This window comes from Arvicola amphibius, chromosome 14 (genome assembly GCF_903992535.2).
Source record: "Arvicola amphibius chromosome 14, mArvAmp1.2, whole genome shotgun sequence".
Taxonomy (NCBI): Eukaryota; Metazoa; Chordata; class Mammalia; order Rodentia; family Cricetidae; genus Arvicola; species Arvicola amphibius.
In genome coordinates this window covers 45,668,419-45,691,875 of record NC_052060.1, presented here as the reverse complement: position 1 = coordinate 45,691,875, position 23,457 = coordinate 45,668,419, and the positions used below count along the sequence as shown (strand labels likewise).

General features: G+C 36.8%; 1 protein-coding gene across 2 annotated transcripts in view; it reads right to left on the bottom strand.

Moving 5' to 3' along the window:
- Stpg2 (sperm tail PG-rich repeat containing 2) overlaps positions 1 to 23,457 on the bottom strand; it is a 344,055-nt gene that overhangs the window by 239,729 nt on the left and 80,869 nt on the right. The gene's annotated exons all lie outside the window — the stretch shown is intronic.

The window sequence follows — 23,457 nt, the reverse complement described above, 5'->3', positions numbered from 1 at the left end:
GAGTCAAATTGTGCCTAATCCAAGTAGCAAAAAGCACATTTTTGATAATCACTATTTTAGAAGATCAATAAGTTGAAGAGAATCACAATGTTTAAAATCATGATTTCCACAATTTGTCATTAATCTTTATTTATGGTTTTCTTGTCAGCTAGCATGCACTGATAAAATCTGAGAGTCCCTGTGTGTCCTCTGGATCCATATACCAAAATAACTGAAGTTCTTAAAAATGTAATGGCCCATCCTACAGTACTCTGAGCAAAAATGTCCCACTATGTTGTTAACAACAAAGGGTTTTGCTGCTTTTGTTACTAACAGCCTAAGGAACAGGCATTCAAGCAGGCAGGGTAACCACAGCTCAGTTTAGATGGCTCTCAGATTTCAAGTGAAAACAGCTTCAGCAAAAGTTTTTTTTTTTTTTTTTTGGTTTTTCGAGACAGAGTTTCTCTGTGGCTTTGGAGCCTGTCCTGGAACTAGCTCTTGTAGACCAGGCTGGCCTCGAGCTCACAGAGATCTATCTGCCTCTGCCTCCCGAGTGCTGGGATTAAAGGCGTGCGCCACCACCGCCCGGCACAGCAAAAGTTATTTTTAAAACACTAGCATAAGTTTCAATTTCCTGAGTTTTCCCTTACCACCTAGATAAAATATTTATTGTTATAAACATGTTTAAAAGTAAACAGAATCTATACAACTTAAATTTATACTTTAAAGATGATTATGGAACACTATTAGATTTCGGATTAAGGGTTTTTTTTTTCTCCATAAATCTCTTTGATTGTTTAAAATCCCATTCAAGTGTTTATTGCCATCTCTTTAATGAGTAAAGATGAGGTATTTGGACATTTATTTTTCTTTACAACATAAAAAGAATATACAAATGTAACGATTTGTAACTAAGGCTAAGAACCTATAGCTAGACAGGGTCTTGAAGAGAACACATGCTATCATGCTGCTAAGTGGACATAGTATTTAAATATGACTTATCATGACTTATCCTAAGATTTACCATTATACCCAAGATCAATCAATCTCTCATCCTTCATCTAATAAGTTTCTATTTTGTAATATGACTAGCACAGCTAGACAAGGTGCAAAAATAGAGAAACTGCAGGATATTCAGCCTTAAAGGGAACATATGTACAACAACCCCCTTTCCATAGCTCAGGGATCATTGTAGAAGAGGGGCTGGAAAAGGCAGAGAAGATTACTTCAAGTGAACATTATCTTCTGAACATAGAAGAGCAGCCACACATGACCGTACAGAGCTTGCACCATTCACAGAATTGTACATTCACAAAAACTGTGCAAGCCTGAGCAAGAAAAGAGAAGTTTGGCACCCTCTTCTACGCATCCCTTAGAGGTACTGGCAACTGTTAGCTACTGGAAGACAAAGACATGGCTTTCTTTTCTCTAAGAGTGTAGCTCCTGGGACAATGACCACTCTACAGTAGGAGAACACACATCCAAGAATATTTGAGCAGCACAAATTGGTCTTGCAGTACTTTTTTAAAAAATAGCACAAAGTTGGGTGAGTAGAAAGGAGAATAAACTGAGGGAAGTTGAGGGAAAAGTCAAATATGATCAAAATACATTATATGAAACTCTCAAAGAACAAACAAAAATGGCTAATGGTAAATTAGATAAATAGTTCCCACTTGAGAAACCAATCTACTGCAAGAGGAAGAACTGGTAAATGAGCTTAAGAAAACAGTATTGTTCAGATACAACAGGGCAGAGGAGCATATGAATTCACAGAGACTACGACTGCGCATGTAAGTCCTGGGACATATGAATTCACAGAGACTACAACTGCACGTGTAAGTCCTGGGACATATGAATTCACAGAGACTACGACTGCACATAAAAGTTCTGGGACATATGAATTCACAGAGACTATGACTGCGCATGTAAGTCCTGAGCAAGCTCATTCCAGATAAAAATATCAACATGAAGCAGGAAAAGTCCTCCTCTTAGCCAATAAACTATTTATAAAAGCTTCTAGGAGAGGAAAGCTCCATGATTTTTAGTACCTTTTGTTTTGTTCTTGAGAGAAAAAGAATAAGAAGTTCGATTAATAGAAAGTAGGGAGGCTCTGCAAGAAATTAGGGGACTGGAAAGATGAAAAATATAAAATTATCAAAGAATAAGAGAAAAACCAGGAAAATAATGAACGGTTCTGATGTAGCACTAAGAAACTCAGACCTGTGGATGATCTCCCAATAGCAGAGAGACAGGCAAAATGTGACACCATCTGGAAGTAAGACATTCGCAAGAGGATCCTTGCTGAGATGTCACCTTCTAATTGCCTCATCTACATTTGGATCATGACAAAGGAAGTGAGAAGGTAATTTCTGTAGGGTAAAAAGTAAAGTTAAAACTGAAGACAGTTTACTGAGTCTTTCAAAGTCCATAGTCAACTTTATTACAACAAGCATTTTTCCAACTGAAGATCATAAAGAGCACACAATTCTGGATAGACTCTATTAATTAGACAACACGGAATTAGTACTTTCACAGACATAATCTTGTTGTGTATATGTGTACGTGTGTGCACGGTATGTGCGTGTAAGTTGTGACACTCTGAATGAAAATGATCCCATAGGTATGATCCTAGGGTAAAACCATATATTTACTATTTAGTTCCCAGTTGGTAAAGTACTTTAGAAGGATTAGGAGGTGTGACCTTGTTGGAGCCCTCTCTCTCTCTCTCTCTCTCTCTCTCTCTCTCTCTCTCTCTCTCTCTCTCTCTCTGTCTGTCTCTCTCTCCCCTGCCCTGCCTTGAATCAAGATGAAAGCTAGCAGGTAATACTCCAGCACTATGCATGCCTGCCTCCCTGCCACCATGCACACTGCCATAATGATAACGATCTAATTCTCTGAAGCTGTAACATGTCACCAATTAGGTGTTTTCTTCTATGACTTGCCTTGGTTATGTCATCTCTTCACGGTAAGAGAATACTAAGAAAAACAGAGGTCAAAGGTCAACATCTGTATCATCTTCAATTGATTTCTACCTTTCTTCAAGACAGAGACTCTTACTGAACCTGAAGTATAAAGATTCATCTAACCTCCAACCTCTGCCCATCCCCAGCACTAAGATTATAAGAGAGCATTTCTGCATCCAGTTTTTAATGTGGATATTCAAGATCAAATTCAGGACTTCAGAGTAAGCACTGTACCTACTGAGCCATCTGTCACAGCTGTGACAGATAGACCTATGTAGATGATGTCTAAACCAGGGCTAAGAGCACTGAAATATCTAATAGGTATGTACTTTTGGATCTACTGCTTTGATGGGGGCACAGGAACAAATATCTACTCACCCTAGAAAGGCAACCAGTGGCAGATAAAATTATGGATACCACCAAAGCCCAGCTTTAAAAACCTGAAAATCAAATGAGTTGTTATTAAAGTTACATACAAGAATATGGGTGTGGGGTTACTTAGAATAGCAGAAATGACTTAAAACAACAAAACCCACCCAACATGAGCTCGTTAAAATAGAAAACATGGAGTGTAATATTCAATCTGGAGGCAGCTAGCAGGTTGGAGAGCATCATTTCCAGGCAGTTTAGTTGTTCTCTGCTTCTTCCAGGCAGTTCATCATGTCTGTGAGTGTCTTTCATCAGGCCTTACTGCATGTGAATGCTTCAGAAGGGAGGGCTGATTAAATCTGGTCTTTCTCGGGCACTTTCTAAAGCCAGAGAGTTGAGGAGTTTAACAAGCTTCCTGAGGATGGAATGTTTCACCCCCCTAAAATATCTTGCTGTTTCACCCCTCTTTTAACATCTTGTTTCCTAAGAAGCTTCCTTCCAAGATAGAAGGCTTGAATCTCAAAGGAAACTGCTATATAATACCATCAAATAAAGAAATATGGTTGATATAATGACCCAGTAATACAATTCTAAAGAGAAATGTGTACCTTAATTACAAAACTTGGAATGAGCTCATCATATCTAAGACAGAAATTCATATTAGCAAAATAAACTTGCATTTGGTATTTACAGTCTAAGAGAGATTAAGACACAATACATATTTCATAATACTACTAAAATCAAGCTTCATTTCTATAAGAAATTTGTATAAATTGAGCTTCAAGAAAAATCTAATGAGTTCTCATAAAATTAGGGATTGAAAGAGAAGGATGATAAATTGTTGCTCTGGACTGTTAGCAACTGACTTCATTGTTTTTCATCTCCATAACCATTATGTAGCTCAAGGATCCATTATCTTAAATGTTGGCATCAGATGTGCCTTAAGTTTTGAAATTTTTGATTGGAATATTTGCATGAACACAGTATATATGTTATGGAGAGGACCAAAGATCAACACAAAATTTAGTTGTAATTCCTTTTTTTCTCTCTCTCTCCTTTTAATTTTGGCATTCTTTTTTTTTTGAGTTGTAATTCTTATATACTTTGTATACATGGCCAGAAAGCAATTTTATGTAGATTTTAATTATTCCTGCATTTTGGTTGTTATGCAAATTAAGATACCAGAAATAGAATTTTCCACTTGTTAAAGATATGTATTACAATGACATTTAGCCTTTAAAGAAAGAAATTGAAGAAGATATCATAAAATAGATATCTTCCCATGTTCTTGGATAGGTAGGATTAACATAGCAAAAATGACAATCTTACCAAAATTAATCTACAGATTCAATGCAACCCCGATCAAAATTCCAACACAATTCTTCACAGATCTTGAAAGAACAAAATTCAACTACATATGTAAAAACAAAAAACCCAGGATAGCCAAAACAATTCTGTCCAATAAAGGATCTTCTGGAAGCACCATCATGCCTGACTTCAAGCCATACTATAGAACTATAGTAATAAAAACAGCTTGGTACTGGCATAAAAACAGACAAATGGACTAAAGGAATCAAATTGAAGACCCTGACATTAACCCACACAACTATGAACATTTGATTTTTGGCAAAGAAGCCAAAACTATACAATGTAAAATGGAAAGCATCTTCAACAAATGGTGCTGGCATAACTGGATGTCAACCTGTAGAAGATTGCAAATAGATCCATAGCTATCACCATGCACAAAACTCAAGTCCAAGTGGATCAAAAATCTCAACATAAATCAATTTACACTAAATCTTATAGAAGAGAAAGTGGGAAGTAGCCTTGAATGGCACAGGAGACCACTTTCTAAATATAACACCTATAACACAAGCTTTAAGAGTGGTCAATCAATAAATGGAACCTCCTGAATCTAAAAGCTTCTGAAAGGCAAAGGACACAGTAAAAAAGACAAAATGGTAGCCTACAGAATGGAAAAAAGGTCTTCACCACCCCCATATCTTATTGAAGGTTGATTTCCAAAATATATTTTTAAAAATAACTCAAGAAACTAGGCACCAAAATACCAAATAATCCAATTTAAAAATGTGGTACAGATCTAAAGAGAATTCTTAACAGAAAAAACTCAAATGACTGAAAGATACTTAAGGAACTGCTCAAAATCCTTAGTCATCAGGGAAAAAAATCAAAATGACTTTGAGATACCATCCTGCACCTGTCAGAATGGCTAAGATCAAAAGCACTAAAGACAACTTACGTTGGAAAGAATGTAGAGTAAGGGGAACACTCTTCCACTGCTGGTGGAAGTGCCAACTTGTACAGTCACTTTGGAAATCAGTATGGCAATTTCTCAGAAAATTGAGAGTTAATCTACTCCATTACCATTCTTGGGCATATACCCAAAGAATTCTCAATCATACCACAAGGACACCTGGTCAACTATGTTCATTGCAGCAATATCCATAATAGTGAAATTCTCAGGAATCTACAAGGATGACCCCAGCTAAGACTCCTAGCAATAGTGGAGAGGATACCTGAAATGGCCTTCCCCTGTAATCAGATTGGTGACTACCCTAACTGTCAACATAAAACCTTAATCCAGTAACTGATGGAAGTAGATGCAGCCAAGCACAAGGTTGAGCTCTGGGGAGTCCAGTCAAAGAGAGGGAGGAAGGATTATATGAGCAAGAGTGGGGTCAAGATCATGATGGGAAAATCCAACAAGACAGCTGATGGGTGCTTATGGCAACTCGCAAACTTTAGACTGATAGCTGGGTAGCCTGCATGGAACCGAACTAGGCCTTCTGCATGTGGGTGACTGTTGTGGCGTTTGGTCTGTTAGAGGGGTCCCGGGCAGTGGAACCAGAACTTATCCTAGGTGCATGAAGGGGCATTTTGGAGTTCATTACTTATGATGGGATGCCTTGCTCAACCTTGATATAAGGGGAAAAGGCTTGGTCCTTCCTCAACTTAATGTGCCAGGCTTTGTTGACTCCCCATGGGAGGTCTTACTCTTTTGGAAAAGTGGATGGGGATGGGTTGGGGTAGAGTTGGGGGAGTGTGAGGAGGGGAGGGAGGGAGAACTGTGATTTGCATGGAAAATTAACAAAACTAAAATTTAAAAAAATGGGAAAAAAGAATTTTCCACTTGTGACAACATATTGGCACTCAAAAGTTTTGCATTTTTCAGCCATTTCAGATTTTGAGTTACACAAAAGGATGCTTAATCTGTATCAGCTAAAACTCTGCTTAAAGTTTTCTTTATTCAAAAATATTTTCTACCTGATATATAATATGAGCTCTGCTATATAATAATTATTTGAATTTTTCTGGAATTGAAGCAAATGAAGAAGACATAAGATTTAAATTTGGGGCTGGTGCCTGGAGTCCTTTATATTTGTCATAAAAATCATATCCAACAGGAAATATCATGAATGTGTAGACATATGACTGAAGTCAGGGAGGTAATATAAACATAAATAGGTCTTGATATAGAAAAGCCCGTCTTCCTTGGGAGTGTAAACCAGAACAGCTCAGCACAGAGCTACACACAACCTGTAACTCCAGCACTGAGAAAGCTGCAGGAGAAGAAGGGTGGTGAGCTTGAGGCTAGCCTGAGATACATACCAAGTTCATGGACAGTGTTGCTGCATAGGAAAATTTTGTCTCAAAAAGAGTAAAGCAAAACAAAAAGAAATAAAAATAAACTTTAAACTGTGATTATATAATTGCAAGTTTGGCAAACAACCAAGGGTCGTTACTCATGAATATTACAGAACAAGTAATATATATTCCTCCATTTGAACTACAGACTTCCTCCTGTTACTAAATATAATGAGTATCAGACAGAATCAATGGGTTTCAAATTTAAAACTTCATAGTACATACATAAACCTCAAAATGTTTCATGCAATTCAATGCTAAATATGAAATCTAAGTTGGAATATTTTAAATTTAATAAGCAAATTTAAATGAGTAAGTTGAAGAAAAAATTTAACACTTATAATACTAACATTTTAGGTAACTTCCTGATTTTGAGTGTTTATTTTAATCTGAAATAACAAAATTATAATTGCAAATCCTGAGAATTTTCAAGCTCAAATCAAAGCTGTACCTTTAGAACAAGGTACTAAATATAAAATTTCTAAAATATATAATAAGCAGGAAATATAGACACACATGCCAGATAATCAAAACTTTAAAATGATTCATCTGAACTAAATATGCATAAGAAAACTCCCCCCATAGAGTTTTTTTCAGAATAACCTTTACCTGAGAGAAAATTATTGGCCTGAATTAAATCCCATATTAACTTATATTACTATATGTTCTATAGAAGTAAAACTACTGAAGCCCAAGTTTCAGTAATTCAGAAATGCTGGTTTAGTGGTCCATACTCTCATTTCTCAGAAAATCGAGTGAATAAATGTATGTTAAAAAACAACTTTGTAAAATACAAAATTTCAATTATTACTAAAGGACTCAATCCCTTGAAAATAAACTTCCAACTAAGATAATCTCCTTCACATTAACACTGAATTTTTTAAAAATTTAATGAAGAATACTTCAGTCACTTACAAAGTAATAAATAGAACTCTCCAGTGAATGGAGTAGAGAGTGTAGATGCTATGCTTTAGGAACCCAACATAACCTGAACTCCAAAACCTAGAAGATAATTATAAAATAAGATTAAAAAATAAAATTACAAAATAAAATAATTAACAAAACAAGGACATTTATTTCCTTGTCCACGGTTCTTTTGTCAAGATTTGTCTATTTAGATTTACAGAATTACTTGTTATTGCCATTTTATTTTAGAAATTATTTCTGACCATAATATCTTTATAGCAAAAGAAATATATTATAGTAATGAGTTTATGTCAATGGACTAGAAAGAACAATTTCATATTTTCTGAATCACACTCACCCGGGCGCAATACCATGAACAGAAATATCTTCTTCAGGATGGATTATAATGAATGAACACATGGCCACAGACACAGGTTATCAACCAATATATCTTTTTGTGCCAGGATTACCCTAAAGCAAGCCTATCCTAGAAGGCCTCCACCATACATTAACTATCCCCTGAAGACAAGATCCAGTCAGGCCCCCAGTTCAGGCCTGACAGTTAATTCAAAATTCTCATCTAAAAGAGCCAGAGAAACAATGAGCCACAAAATTAGAATTTCCACCCAAAGGAAGAAGCCATGAAAGGGGAGGAATTACAGAGCAGAAATGAAATTAAGGGATGAAAGAAGCAGCAAACAAAAAAAAAAAAAAGGTGGAGCTGGTTCATGTGATATTATCAGCTTAGAAAACAAAAATTTTTCTTGAGTTAAAAGGTATGAAGAAAGTATATATAGACACATGACACCATCAACTGGACCAATATATGTTTTATAGGTGCTACAGAAAAAAAGCAAAGTATTGAAAGAGGGAAAAGTTTATTTAAAGAAAAAATACACAGCCTGAATCTCTGGGGTCAAAAAGCATCAAAACAATTAAGCATAAAGAATGGTTTTTCAAGACAGGGTTTCTCTATAACTTTGGAGCCTGTCCTGGAACTAACTCTTGTAGACCAGGTTGGCCTCGGACTACAAAGATCTGCCTGCCTCTGCCTCTTGAGAGCTGGGATTAAAGGCCTCTGAGTCATTTTTTTTTAAAGACTCTCAACAGATAAAAGTAAATCTCTGAAAGGATGCCATAGGATTTCTCAGCAGAGTCCTCACAGACTTGAAGAAAATTGGGTGACGTATTAAAAGAACTAAAATCTTAAAACAGCCAACAGAGTCAAATACTACAGCTACCAAGGCTATTCTTCAGAAACACAGGGCAAAGAAAGAGCTTCTTGGAAAACACAAGCTGTGCTAGTCCATTACTATATGGCAAGCACATGAGAAATGCTAAAGGAAGGTCACAGATTGAAATCAAAGAATACTAAAGTCAACACAAAGCATTTCGAAACCACAATGCTTATTATAAGAAGATAATCAACCAAGACCAGCTGGACTGGAACTGAAAAAGCACGGAATAAAACCAGACTCCCTGAACATGGCAGACAATGAGGGCTGCTGAGAAGCCAAGGACAATGGCACTGGATTTTGATCCTACTACACATACTGGCTTTGGGGGGGCCTAGCCTGTTTGGATGCTCACCTTCCTAGACCTGGACTTCCCACAGGGAGGGAATCCTTACTGCTCTTCGGACAGGAGAGGGAGGGAGAGTGAAGGGGGAGGGGGAGGTAAATGGGAGGCGGGGAGGAGGCGGAAATTTTTAATAATAAAAAAAAGAAGATAATCAATTTTTTTTTTTTAGAAAAACTAATTTCAACTTTATTTTCTAAAATAAGCATTAACGGCAACATACATGTGCCTAGTTACCCTGAAAATTTAGTGCAATAATATTATTTTTCTTTTATTGTTAAAATTGATTTATGTTAAAAATAAATGTTTTTGAGGTTACTATACCATTATGCCAACATGATATCAATAAATGTATCTATCATCTCATTGTTAAAACACATACACACATGGACACACAATTATATAAGCAAAAAAATAAGGTAAAAAGAAACAAGAAAATTTGGGAAGACGGAACAGCTCAACATCTTTTAGAATAGGAACAGATCCAGAAGGTTAATGTCTGTAACAAGCATTGTCAATTCTGCTATACTTTATTGGAGATTTTGTTGAATGAGTAGATATTAGGCATTCTTTTAACAATGAGATGAAAGATAATCAAATTTGAAGACAAGCCCTGTGCTGACAATCTTTATACTGAACAACTTCAGCATAAATGTCAAACGGAACCAGTACCAAAAGTTAATAGCTATGATACTGTATTACTGGATGACAGTGCACAACAAAAATGTAAATAGTGACATCAAAAACAAACAATAAGGGACGAGAGCTCCAATGAGATGACTATAAGGTATCTAATGCACGCTCCGTAGTAACCACAAGAAGAAGGCCTATGAGAGACACAGAAAACATAAAGAAGGACCTGAGCTACAACAGCACAGAAAAACATCAAATAATACAAAGACAGCAAGAGATAAAAAATGGAAAGAGTGTTCTAAGAACAATACAAAAACAGCAATAAATCTTTACTGAGCTATAATTTCTTTAAATGTAAACAAGTTCAAGATACATGCCAAATGATTTGATTTCTTAACCTAATTACAAGGTGCCTTTTAGAAACTCACTGTATCCGGGTTTAGTGGCACATGTCTATAATCCAATCCTTTGGAGGTCAAAGGAGGACCATGTGTACAAGGCCAGCCTAGGCTGTATATTGAGATTGTGTCCAACAAAAACAACAACAAAAAACAAAGACCAGAAAAGTGACTCTGGAGGTTAAGGTGCTTGCCTGATTTGGAGGTTAAGGTTAACAGCCTGATTTGATCCCCAGGACTCACACAGTGGAAGAAAGGAACCGACTACTACAAGACACACTATGATTTCCATATGAGTGCCATGGCATGATTGAGCATGTGCACACACACACACACACACACACACACACACACGCACATGCACACATACATACACAAACACTAAAAATCAATTAAAACTAAAAAAATTACAAAATAAAGTACCTTAATTACACTTTAAAGACTAAAGACAGGTTAAAAAAATAAAAATACATTACATGTGATTGGGCATGGTGGCATACACCTTTAATCACAGCACTAGGAAGACAGAGGCAAATGGAGCTCTATGAATTCAAGGCCAGTCTGCTGGTCTATATAACAAGTTCCAGGAGCTGGGACTACACAGGTTACTACATACTACATAGACCCTGTCTGGAAAAGAAAGAAAGAAATAAAAAGTAAAAACATTACATGTGAAACATAATCTAAAGAAAACAAAAGATAATCTGAAGAGTATCTAGATTTATATTATACAAAATGAAATTTAACTAAAGGACAAGAAAAAGATGGATGATGGATGGATGGATGGATGGATGGATGGATGGATGGATGGATGAATAGATGGGTGAATAGATGGATGGACAGACGATGGGATGAGAGGGTGTGTAGATTGATGAATAGAGAGATGATAGATAGATAGATAGATAGATAGATAGATAGATAGATAGATAGATAGATAGATAGATATTTACTCTATCAGATTGTATTAGTTAGGGTTTCTATTACTGTGGAGAAACACCATGACCACCACAACTCTTATAAAGGAAAACATTTAATTGTGGGGCCTTGCTTACAGTTCAGAGGTCAGTTCATTATCATCATGGTGGGGAGCAGGGCAGCTTACAGAAAGACATGGTGCTGCCTACATCTTGACCAGAAAGAAGGCAACAGGAAGTAGGTTGTGGGTCACACTGAGCAAAGCTTGAGCAAAAGAGATCTCAAAACCTATACCCACAGTGACACACTTCCTCCAACAAGGCCATACCTACTCCATCAAAACCATACCTCCTTATTAGTACCACTCCTGAAGAGATTAGGGGGCCAATTACAATCAAATCACCACACTCAGTAATCGAATATAACAATTGTTTGTGATATATCCTATATGGGTATATATAAAAAACTATTGTACTTTCTTCATGAATTGAAAATTTTAATATTATGCATAAGTATTATAAAATGGATATATTACAAGTTATACATATATTAATTTATATAGAGAGAAATAGTAATACAAAACTAAATACTTTGATACCTCCACTTTCAACAACACTTGGTGATCTCAGTAAAATTTCAATAAGGAAACAAGCTTCACCTAACAAAATGTGCGGGAACCCAACAAGTCAAAATCAAATGCTTATTTGTCTCAAATGTATAAAGCAACTCTATCCCTGTTGAGTATATGAAAATGTATGAAAATGGTTTCTCAACATCAAAAATCATCAGAGAAATGCAAATAAAAACTGCAATGAGACAGCACCTCTCCAAAAATTAAGTGATAGCAATATTAACAAAGATATGAAGAAAAGGTAAAGAACCCTTGCACAGTGGTAATGGAACTGTAAACTGATACAGCCATTATAAAAGACAATGTGGAGGTTCCTTAAAATCTAAAATAGAACTGCCATATGATCCAAAACTCTCACTTCTGAGTACACATACAAAGAAAATGAAATATATACACTCACACACACACACACACATACACACACACACACACACACACACACATCTGCACTCCTATGCTGATTTCAGAACCATAATAGCTAAAATATCAAAACCTATTTATTGACAAATAATTAAAGAAAATATGTGTATACACCATGGAATAATATTCAACTCTAAAATATAAAGGAATACTTTACTGTGACATTATGCTAAGTAGAATAAGCCAGGCACGCTGAGATAGATACTGCATGATTCCATTTATATGGAGAATCTACACTCAGAAACAGTGACTAGAACAGTGTTTGCCAAAAGCTGTAGAGCAGGGGGGAGAATAGGCAAGTGGTACCAGATGGGATGAATCCTCTGTTAGACAACATGAAGGATTCTGGAGGTCTATTGTTCAACGTGGCAACCATAGTTAGTAAGAGTTTGTTGCATACCCTGTTGAGAAAGTAGGCTTTTGTGAGAGGTGGAAAATATTCTCAGTACAAAATTCAAAGTGAGGTATATGTTAACTAGCTTGGTTTTAATACTTTCCTACTATGTGTATACATCAAAGCATCATGCTGTATACTATGGATATATATAGTTTCAGCTTATTAACTATACCTTTGTGAAGCTGGGGAAAGAAGAAAAAAAGGCATTAATAATGTTCGTGTTAAGGTAGAACAAAGATTATGTAATGGAAAGTTATCCCTAATGCAGTGTTAAGGGGAGGGATGAAGCTGGATGGAGGTACACACCTTTGATCCCAGCACTTAGAAGGCAGAGGCAGGTGGATCTCTATGAGTTTGAGGCCAGCCTGGAATACAGAGCAAGTTCTAGAACAGCCAAGTCTACACAGAGAAACTCTGAGGGGAAAAAAAGATGAAGAGGCAGGAACTGACAACCAGAAAGCATGCATGGGACTGACCTAGGCCCCACATATATATGTGTGTGTGTGTGTGTGTGTGTGTGTGTGTGTGTGTGTGTGTGTGTGTGTGAGTGTGTGTATGTGTGTGTGTGTGACAGTTGTGTAGCTTGGTCTGCTTGTGGGACTCCTAACAGTGGGAGTAAGGGCCATCTCTGACTCTTTCACTGGCTTTTGGGACCCTCTTCTTCATAATGGGTTGCCTTATTCAGACTTAACAAGGGGAGGTGCCTTGTCTCACTGCAACTAGATACGCCATATGTGGTTGATATTCATGGGAGGCCAGCCCTTTTCTGAAATAAATGGAGGAATGGATGGAGGGGGGTCTGAGGGGTTAGAGAGGAGTTGGGGGAAGAGATTGGGGACAGGAGGGAAGGGAAACTGCAGTTGTGATGCAAAATAATAGTAATAGTAATGATAAATTTTTTTAAGGAAGGACTTTGAAGAGGCAATCCTAGAAACATGGATTCATGCTGTTAGCCCAGTGGCAGTCTAGTTCTCTGCAGTGGATTCTTGATAGAAATGATGTGCGTGGAACATTCCCTTCCTGCTCTGTGTTTGCTTCTCATTCTCCTGCCTTCCACTATGAGACGGCACAGTAAGAAAACCCACACCAACTGTAAAGCTCTTGGGTTTGTACTTCCTAGTTGACAGAGTGGTAAGAAATAAAGTTCTGTTCTTTGTAAATTACCCATCTTTGGTATTTTGTTATTTATAACAGCAAAAAATGAACTAATTTAGTATTTAAATAATAATTCGTCATTATAAATTTAAAAACTTAATGTTCAGTTTTTAAATAACAAAATATTTAGATTATCTATGATTAATTTGCCTAGAAATGGAGAACATGATCATACAGTATTGTGTCTCCTCATTTTGGAGAGAATTTAAGAATGTTTTTGTAATATAAAGGCTATTATAACCCACGAGGCAAAGCTGCTTGCAATGCTGTGTGAACTGTCATGTTTACGTCGAAAGAGGCTGAGCAGTCAAAAGAAAGAAATATGCCTGACTCTGAAGTGCTGTCTCTCACCTGCAAATTCCAGGATCCACAAGTCCTGTTTCCGTTCTGCTGGATCAACCCGAGGAACTGGGCGATACGTGCACAGCTGGGCAGAGCGTCTTCTGTCCCCTTCACAACAGAAGCAGCAGCCCTTCCACAGAGCCACAGTTTTCCAGCACAGTTCTGCTTTATTTTTCTGCCATTTTTCACACAATCTTTCTAACAGGAGCACATCTCATTATTTCTGGCTTTTTTTGATTCCTCCTCAATTTGCTGGCCTCTGATTTCTTTTTGCCTATAGCATTTTATTTGTCTACCGATCACACTCTAACTATAGGAATCGGTTTCCACATTTATTCCCTGTATGCTTAAGCTGAAAGCATGTGTTTCTTCATCATTAAATATAATTTTGAAAAGATAAATGAATTCCTAATGCTCAAATATACTGCGATAAAGTTAATTTCTCATGAATAAGTTCATCTTGAATACGGAAATTAGACATTTAAAGTCAACTTCTAAATGTCATGTTTCATTAATCAGGCATTCTTATAAAGAGATTTTAATGGCATTAATACCATCTTATACCAAATAAAAAGATGGCAGATACAGTTATCTTGGCATCAAGGACATTAAAGAGCAAGTCCAAGGTCTGAACCAATCATCCGGAAGTCGTTTTGAACACGCTGTCCTTTTAACTCCCACACCACAGTCTACAAAAAATGACTGGTTAGCATAACATGTGGGAAACAGACTGGGATGGAAGCCATGAATACAGTATAATTTAAGTCTCTGATACATATAGAATATATATCACCTTGTTAACTTTAAATTAATGTAACACTTTCATAATAAGGATAGTTTTCATTCTCAAAACACATGAAAGAGCAGAAATTTTTATAAGCCAAAGAATTAAACCATAATGATTTCTTCTTACATTCATTATTTATATATGAGAATTACATAATTTTAATAAAAGTAATTTAAAACTTCAGCTTACAACACTAGTGTAGAGTTGGATTATTCTATTCATTTCTCTCTACCAAGTATTGATGGGTGTCCAACAGAAAGAGGGCACTTAGAATGAGGTCGGTCATTATACCTCTCAGGCTAGTTATCTTCAGTATTACTTCTAAGTTTTGATAAACATGGAAACTACATGGCTGTTGGCTTCTGAAAACTACTTCATGAACTAATGAAGTTACACCATTAAATAAAAACATTACAGAGACTTTTAAATGGATATATAGGACATGTACAAGAACACGGTGATTTTCTCTTCTCAATATGTCAGAAACAGCATGCCTAAATTACTCTACTTTTCCTGCTGTCCTGATGTATTCAGCACCATTTCTTAGGATACAGTAAGATAACCAGCAATACAATGAAGCAGCAAAGCAAACCTTAAAAGGATGCCAGAATCTAATTTTTAAAAGTATGTGTGTGTGTGTGTGTGTGTGTGTGTGTGTGTGTGTTCATTCCAGTAGAAGACAGACGCAATCAAGAAGATGAGAGCAGTGAACACAGCTTTAGAATAACTCCAACTCCATAGAATAGTTCCACTGAAATCTCTGTCCTTGTACTGTTCCCAGATTCTTATGATCTAGATCACAGGCCAAGATAATTTTATTTTGAGCTCTAAGACACTATTACCAGCTAACCTGGGACCAATCTTCAGAGGTCTACAGAAGAATTCAGGGCTTTCCAAGCTTAACTAATTCTGTCCTGGTTCCTTTTGTTCCTAAATATCAAGAAATCATCACAGTTTCTGTGTTGCCGTCTGCATGATACGTCTGTGTTCTTTGACTTTTCAATTATCCATTGTTTATAATGCCTCAATTTACATTATCTGCAAAAAAAATGTAGGTTTTGTCTTTTTAATAGTCCCTGGTCCTTGCTGCTAAAAAGTACCACGACAGCATTTATCTTTGTCAGGGAAGACACCTCCCAGTCACACAGACATCTGAAGCATCCATGCCCTCACCCATCCTCCTTCTGTAATGTTACAGCAGGGCCTCTGATGAGCTACCCCTGTTCCCAATGCCCAGTCTGTGTAGCAGACATCCACACTTCTGGAGTATAAAACAGGCCTTACAGCATCTTGACTCCTAAAGTTCTCCATCCTCTGTGCTTCTCTGCTTTTCATTACAGGAAATATTTTTTCTCCATATAACTTGCAACTTCCCACTCTCCTTACAGTAACACCCTTGATACTTTGCCATCACAATGGGAAGAGTGTGCCTCAGTTATCCTTCTGTCCCAAGAGCCACCCCACTGAGTATGACTATATGCAGTTTCCCCAACAGAGCACAGCCAGAGATTAGCAGGTCTAGTTCACTAACAAATACAGGACCATATAATTAACACTGTTGCTGCATTCTAGTAAGGTTTTTCTGTTAGTTCAGTAATTATTAAACCAAATGCTACAAGTTTTATCTGACCTCCATTTGAGAATACTTAAAGGCGAGCTTTCAGAAATTAGAAAACTTGGACAATTCTTCAATACACCTCCTTAATAAGTCTTGTCTGTACCATACACCCAAATAGTGTCTCTGAATGAGCTGGAAGAAAAGCTTGCAAAGGTGAAACAAAACTATTTCCTTTCCATTCCTTTATTAATCTGATTTAGTAAATCTGATTAGTAAATTAGTAACTTACTAATAGTGCCCCAAACTGTAAAACAAAAGAGCAATTTCACTTAAAAGGAAGTGTGAAAAAAATAGTATCATATTTCAGTATGTTCTTCATTAATATTATGGGTTAGTGAAAGTATAGGCCTGATATTAAGTAGCTCTTAATCAGAAGCCTACCATTTGAAATTTTTACAACTAACTCACTTACACTATGATTAACAGTAAAAGAATCCATTTAATTCTAACCACGATCAGATCTATAAGGAAACTTACAAAGTTGCCTAAACTCTTATTGTTAGAAGGTACAACTGAGATCAGAAAAGTTTTATTCTTAGTCCACAGCTTTGTTCTCAAAACTTTCTGACAAGTAAGCACATTTATGATGGATGAGTATGCATATATGTGATTATTTCATTTTAGCATATGTTAGCACCATCCAAGGTGACAAATATGTAAGTCAGGAGAGGCTCTGCATGTACTGGGAATATTAAGGACTAGATCTATGACTGACAGTGGGCGCTCAGCGTTTTTATACTGGAGGAAAGCATTCCCTAGGGGCTCTGCAACCTTCTGCATCACTGTGAGCATCAGACAAAACACAGTATTGGATGTATTCCTTTCCCCTATGTTTTTTATAAGTAATAATTTACTTAGAAAATGAAACTCTAAGACAATTTCAATAAATATATTCATGTTTATATGACTATGTGGAAAGATAAGTATACAAACCATCACTGATATTTACATTTCTAAGCTTGAATATAGTCACAGGTGATATCCAGAATATCTAGTACTGAATATTAAAGCAACACAAATTCATATACTAATGAAAATTATTTTCACTATTTCCTTACATTGTTTCTGTATTACAAGTGTTTATCAAGTGATTAAACCAGCAAGAAACCTTAGTGGGTTTCTTAGTCAGCGTTACTATTGCTGTGATGAAGCACCATTTCCAAAAACAATTTGGTGAAAAGGTTTATTTGGCTAACACTTACACATCACCGTTCTTTATCAAAGGAAGTCAGGACAGGAACTCATGAATCACTAATTTAAGAAAATGCTCTACAGGCTTGCCTATAGCCTGATCTTGTGGAAGATTTTCTCAACTGGGGTTCCCTCATCACTGATGGCTAGAGCTCGTGTCGAGTAACATAGAGCTCGTGTCAACATAACACTGGCCAGCACCGCTGAGCCCTTCTCAGCCTAACGCACAAACACATCTCTGTTCAGCCACAACCTTTCCTTTCTTGTGCATGCCCAAGATGACATTAATAAAGACATCACAATATAAAACATTTACAAACTTAAAAGTCCCTTACAAATTCAAACACTTTTAAAGGATCAAGCCTGTTTTAAAATGCAAATTCTCTGTAAAAGCCCAAAAATCTCTTTATTTACAAAAGTTTCCTCTTAACTGTGAGCTCCTGTAAAATCAAAAATAAATACTTTCTTACTTCAAGAAGGAAGAACCATTAATCCCAGCACTCGGGAGGCAGAGGCAGGTGGATCTCTGAGTTTGAGGCCAGCCTGGTCTACAAGAGCTAGTTCCAGGACAGGCTCTAGAAACTACAGGGAAACCCTGTCTCGAAAAACAAAACAAAACAAAACAAAAAAAAAAAAAAAAAAAAAAAAAAAAAAAGAAGGAAGAACCAGAAAATGATCGTGATCTGAACAAAGCAAACCAAAACTCCAACAGTGTAAATAATGTCCCATCTCTGGGATCCACTCCCAGTCTTCTGGGCTCCTGCAAAGGGCCTGGCTGGGTCTTTTCTCTGCCTCTGCCCTCTGCAGCTTGTCTTCTAGGGTCCAGCTGGCTCCACTGCACCACCGCTGCTGTCCTTGATGGTCGTCCCAAAGCATGAGCATCTCCAAGATGCTGGGGTCTTCTGCAACTAGGCTGCACTTTCACCAGGAGCCTCTCCTGGGCTCTCTGCCTGTTGCCAAGCCTCAGCTTCTCTGCATGACCCCTTAATCCCGAGCCTTCAACTGCTATTGACCCAGCACCTCTCCAGGCCTCTCAGCCTTAGCTGCTCTCAATGAGACCTTCATGCCTTGTGAAACAGTACCATCTGGGTGACTCTTACACTACCAAGTTTGTTCAGCCTCAGGGGTTTACAGCTTGTATCAAGGTAACATAGAACTCATCATCACAGAGGGTAAAGATGGTTGCTGCCAAGACTGAAAATCGCTGTTCAATTCCCAGAGCCCTCATGTGGGAAAGAGAAAAGCAACTCCTAAAAATTGTCTGTGACCTTCACAAGTCTACCATGACATGCTCCCCACATACACACACATAAATAAATAAAAAATATAGGATAAAATGTAAATGTTTTTAAGAGTAGTAAAAATTTTCAAGATGTAACTGAAATAAATTCCAACTTATTTTCATTTTTTAAATTATTGTTATAAATTTTATGAGTTTGATAGTGGTTATCACCAAATGAGCCATGAATTTGGCCTAGGAAAGTACATTAAACTCTCCCCATGACTTCCCTATTGAATTCATATTATTTAACTTTCCACCTCTCAATAATTAGAGCGAAATTAACTTCAGCAATATGACTGGGCTGTGACTCTTCTGTGAGCTTCCACCAACTAACAGCAAGCAGGCAGCCCTTACATCCCTAAAATACTCACACTCAGACAGTTCTCGTTGTAGAGCACAGAAATCACACACTTGTGGTATTTACATCTGTCAAAATTAATTTTTAATTCATAGGAAAATACACTGAAATCATCACAGGGGCTTTTGTCACTAAAGTGTCTCCCTTTTACACCTTAAACTCTGCCTTGGTTTTATCATTAAAAGATGACCGTGATTATGGCATTCAAACTAGGTAGTATCATCTGAAATGATGTACAGCATGAATTAAACACTAAGTAAGTATTAGTACTTGTTTATATTAATAAACTCAATTTAATTAAAGTCTGCGGAAGACACGTATTTAACGTTTTGAATAATTCATCTCGTTAAATAAATGAAATATAACATATTCTCAGGGGCAATCCTTCTATCATAGAATTAAAACCAGAAGATTCCTGATAAGCAATCGTCCTTTAAATCCTTGAGTGAGTAGAAAACACAGATACATGTGCATATTCCTCCGAAGACTGCATTAGAGATGAATTAATGAATCCCTTCAGATTTCCCATCAAGGGTGTCTAAGACATCACTTTATCCCAAGGAGATTCCTGAGCCTATAAAATAAAGCTAAAGCTCATGTGTTGGGCAAAAGCCTGGGGTGAAATCAGCCTCAAAGCTCCACTTGCCACTTTTCACCTGAATATAGCTTTGGCCTCTGTGCTCCTTTCATTTTCGCTCTTGAGAGATTCCATGAATGCGCTCTTTTTTCATTTTATTCACAATTTTTGTTTTCAGAGAAGGAGTCAGTTGAGATTCGGTGTGTCTGCATACTATTCTAAACGTATATTCAACCACTTGAGCACAATTTATACTTTTATTTTAAAATATATTCACTTCATAAATAAAATTCAAGGCACACATAGGATCTAAGCTAAATTACAAAATATGCCTCCTTTCACGTCTCCCTGGCTCCATTCTAACAAATGACTCCTTTTAACAGCGACTGGATCTCGAGGTTGGTTTGTTTGTTTTTGTGGAGTTTTGTTTGTTTCTTATCTGTACTCATTCCAGGTTAAAATGTTAAAATCAGGCTTAACAGTGGTGGTCCATTTCTTACCTCCATCAACTGCACTAGGGAATGAGAAATTGGGCACATTCTCTGCCTCTCAACCCACTTTGATTTTATTATTCTTATTAATAGTAGCTAAGTTTCTAATGTCTGGATTACATCTTTAATTCTAATTGAGTCCTCCAGTGTAGAACAGGTTTGTTTAGCTGTTACTGTTCTGTATAACCCAAGTGGTATAACTAAACACAAAGGAAAGTAAACAAAATCTGTCTCCATACTCCTGCTTCGGAATGTATATATAATTCACACATGAGCTAAGATATAGTCGCCTTTAAGTTTGTTTTCACGTTTCCTCATTTTATGCAGGAAATGCTCAGTTACTTGGCTCTGTACTCACATAACCCTTGTTTAATTTCCTCTCGCCTCTTTTGTTAATTTTTACCAGATCAACTCCATCTCAGGGCACATAAAGGTACTAAACTTACTGTGCTCTAGCAAGCTAGAAAAATCAGCAGCTGCATCCCTGTGTTTTCTCTGCACTCTGAGCATTGCTAACCGTGCAGCAGCCACTGTTCCCGGTATGTTTCCCATCTCTCTGTGAATGGCCCAGGTACCTTCCCCTGTGACAGCTTTAAGGGTATTTTTTTTATTTATGTTTATCTGAAAATGAATGAGACTGTACAAAAAGGCCTTAAATTCCATGTTTCTTGGCATTTTGGTGGGATCTTCATATTAAAAACTCATATTTTCACTCACCTTGGGATAACTGTACATTTTTTACAACAAATGGTCCTGTCATCTCTTGTATTCTGTTTTTTCATTACCTAATAACTGCCTTTTATTGCACTAAAATGTTTTTATTTTTTGGAACAGCAAGGACTTCAGTGAGAATTTATATAAGAAAGAGGTGCATGTCTGTTGGCTGTCTTTACTTGAAACCAAGTCAGAGGGAGTTCCGTATGTTTAACCAAAAATACTTGAAAAGTTAATATATCCTCCTGTTTTATATATGTATATTTGTGTGTGTGTGTAAAAAGAAAGAAAATGTTAATATTTTTATTTTGAAGTCAAAATTACACAATGAATCCCATTGTTTCAGGCAGTGAGAGGTTATTTCAAATCTGTTTAGAGAGTAGTAACTGATATCTTTCATTATACATGCATTTATTTTCATAGTATTGTCATTTATAGAAGGGATTTAAAAGCAATGTTTTCTTGACTAAAAAGTACTTTCCTTTCATTCAATATTTTACTAGTAAGTGTGTGGCACCTGAAAAGGTTGGAAAGGGGGACCATCATGAGTTCAGTACCCCAGAACCCAATTCTCACTAATTGTTCCCTGACCTCCACATCTACTGTAGCACGCACACACACAGACACACACACACAGGCACACACACACAACAAATGTAAAACATACATACAAGCTATGTTGCTTATATTTATATATTTAGGAACACAAATGCTTATACAGATGCATAGATATATATAACAACAATATATATAACAACAATTTATGGAAAAGAAGGCCATGATTTTGAAAGAGAGCAAGGAGGGGTATATGAGAAGGTTTGAAAGGAGGAACAGGAAGGGAGAAATGGTGCAATTATATTAAAATTTCAAAAAATAAAAGAATTTTTTAAAAATTTAAGACCATACTAAATACAAGTTCCCATCTACAAAGAAAGACAAACAACAACATGAGTGTGATGTGTTTGTCCCTGCTGCCTCCAGTATTATGGCATAGCTCTACCGCCATCTGAAACAAAGTCTTCATTCAGTCGCGGATTCCTTTCAGCATGTTTCACTGTGGACCCCGTGTATATATGACAATTAAGCACTGAAGAACAGCTCAACCCTGGAACTCTCCATGATGAAGAAATGAGCTATTGGTCACCCACAGCTCCAGAAGCCACTAGATGGTTCTAGGCAGTCTTTTTTTAATAGTACTTTTTGAGAATTTCACACATGAGCACTGCATTTATCTCTCTCGAATCTCTCACTCACCCTTCTCCAACTCCTTCCTCCCACTCCCAAATACATGACCTCCTCTTTAATTAGCATTTTACATGTCTACTAATGTGTATATATACGTGCACATGAATATATGACCTGCTGAATTTGGTAGGCTGTGCTTCTATGTACATGGGTTTAGAGCTGACCACTCGGGATTACACAACCTTTGTGGGAGTTCAAATTCCTATGATTTCCAAAAATTTCTCAATAATAGTAATTACTATTGTTCTTGCTTTGTCCTTAACATCATTTACCCTGTTCTTGAACCAGCTCTCTTGCTACTAAAAAGATTATAAATTAACTTAGCCATCTCTGAGTTAGCAGTTTGATCTCAGCAGCACTCTGCCTCGGATGCTACCTGTATTTTTAATGCTGTTTGATGTTCCCATTTTGCCAACTTGTCACTAATAATATATTTTAAAGACGATCTGAATTCTGCAGTATTTGAATGATGCCTTATATACCTACCTTACATTGTAACAACAGTCTTGGTTTGGAGTGCAATAAAATACTGTAAGCTACAGAAATCTATTTCTCCCAGCTCTGAGGCTGGAAAGGACACTATCAACACAGACAGATTCAGCAAGTGACATGGCTCGTTTCCCCACAAATGGCAGCTTCTCCTGGGTTTAATATCCTAGGAGGACCAAGGTGTTCCTGCCCATGTGACTTGATCACTTCCCAGGAAGTCTCTTCTAATGCGACCCTTTTGGACACTCAGATGTCAGCACATAAATTCGAGCACATACAAACATTCAAACCATTGCAAAATTATTAATTGGCCTAAATTTTTAACTAATTTATTTTGAGAACTTTTTAATAAA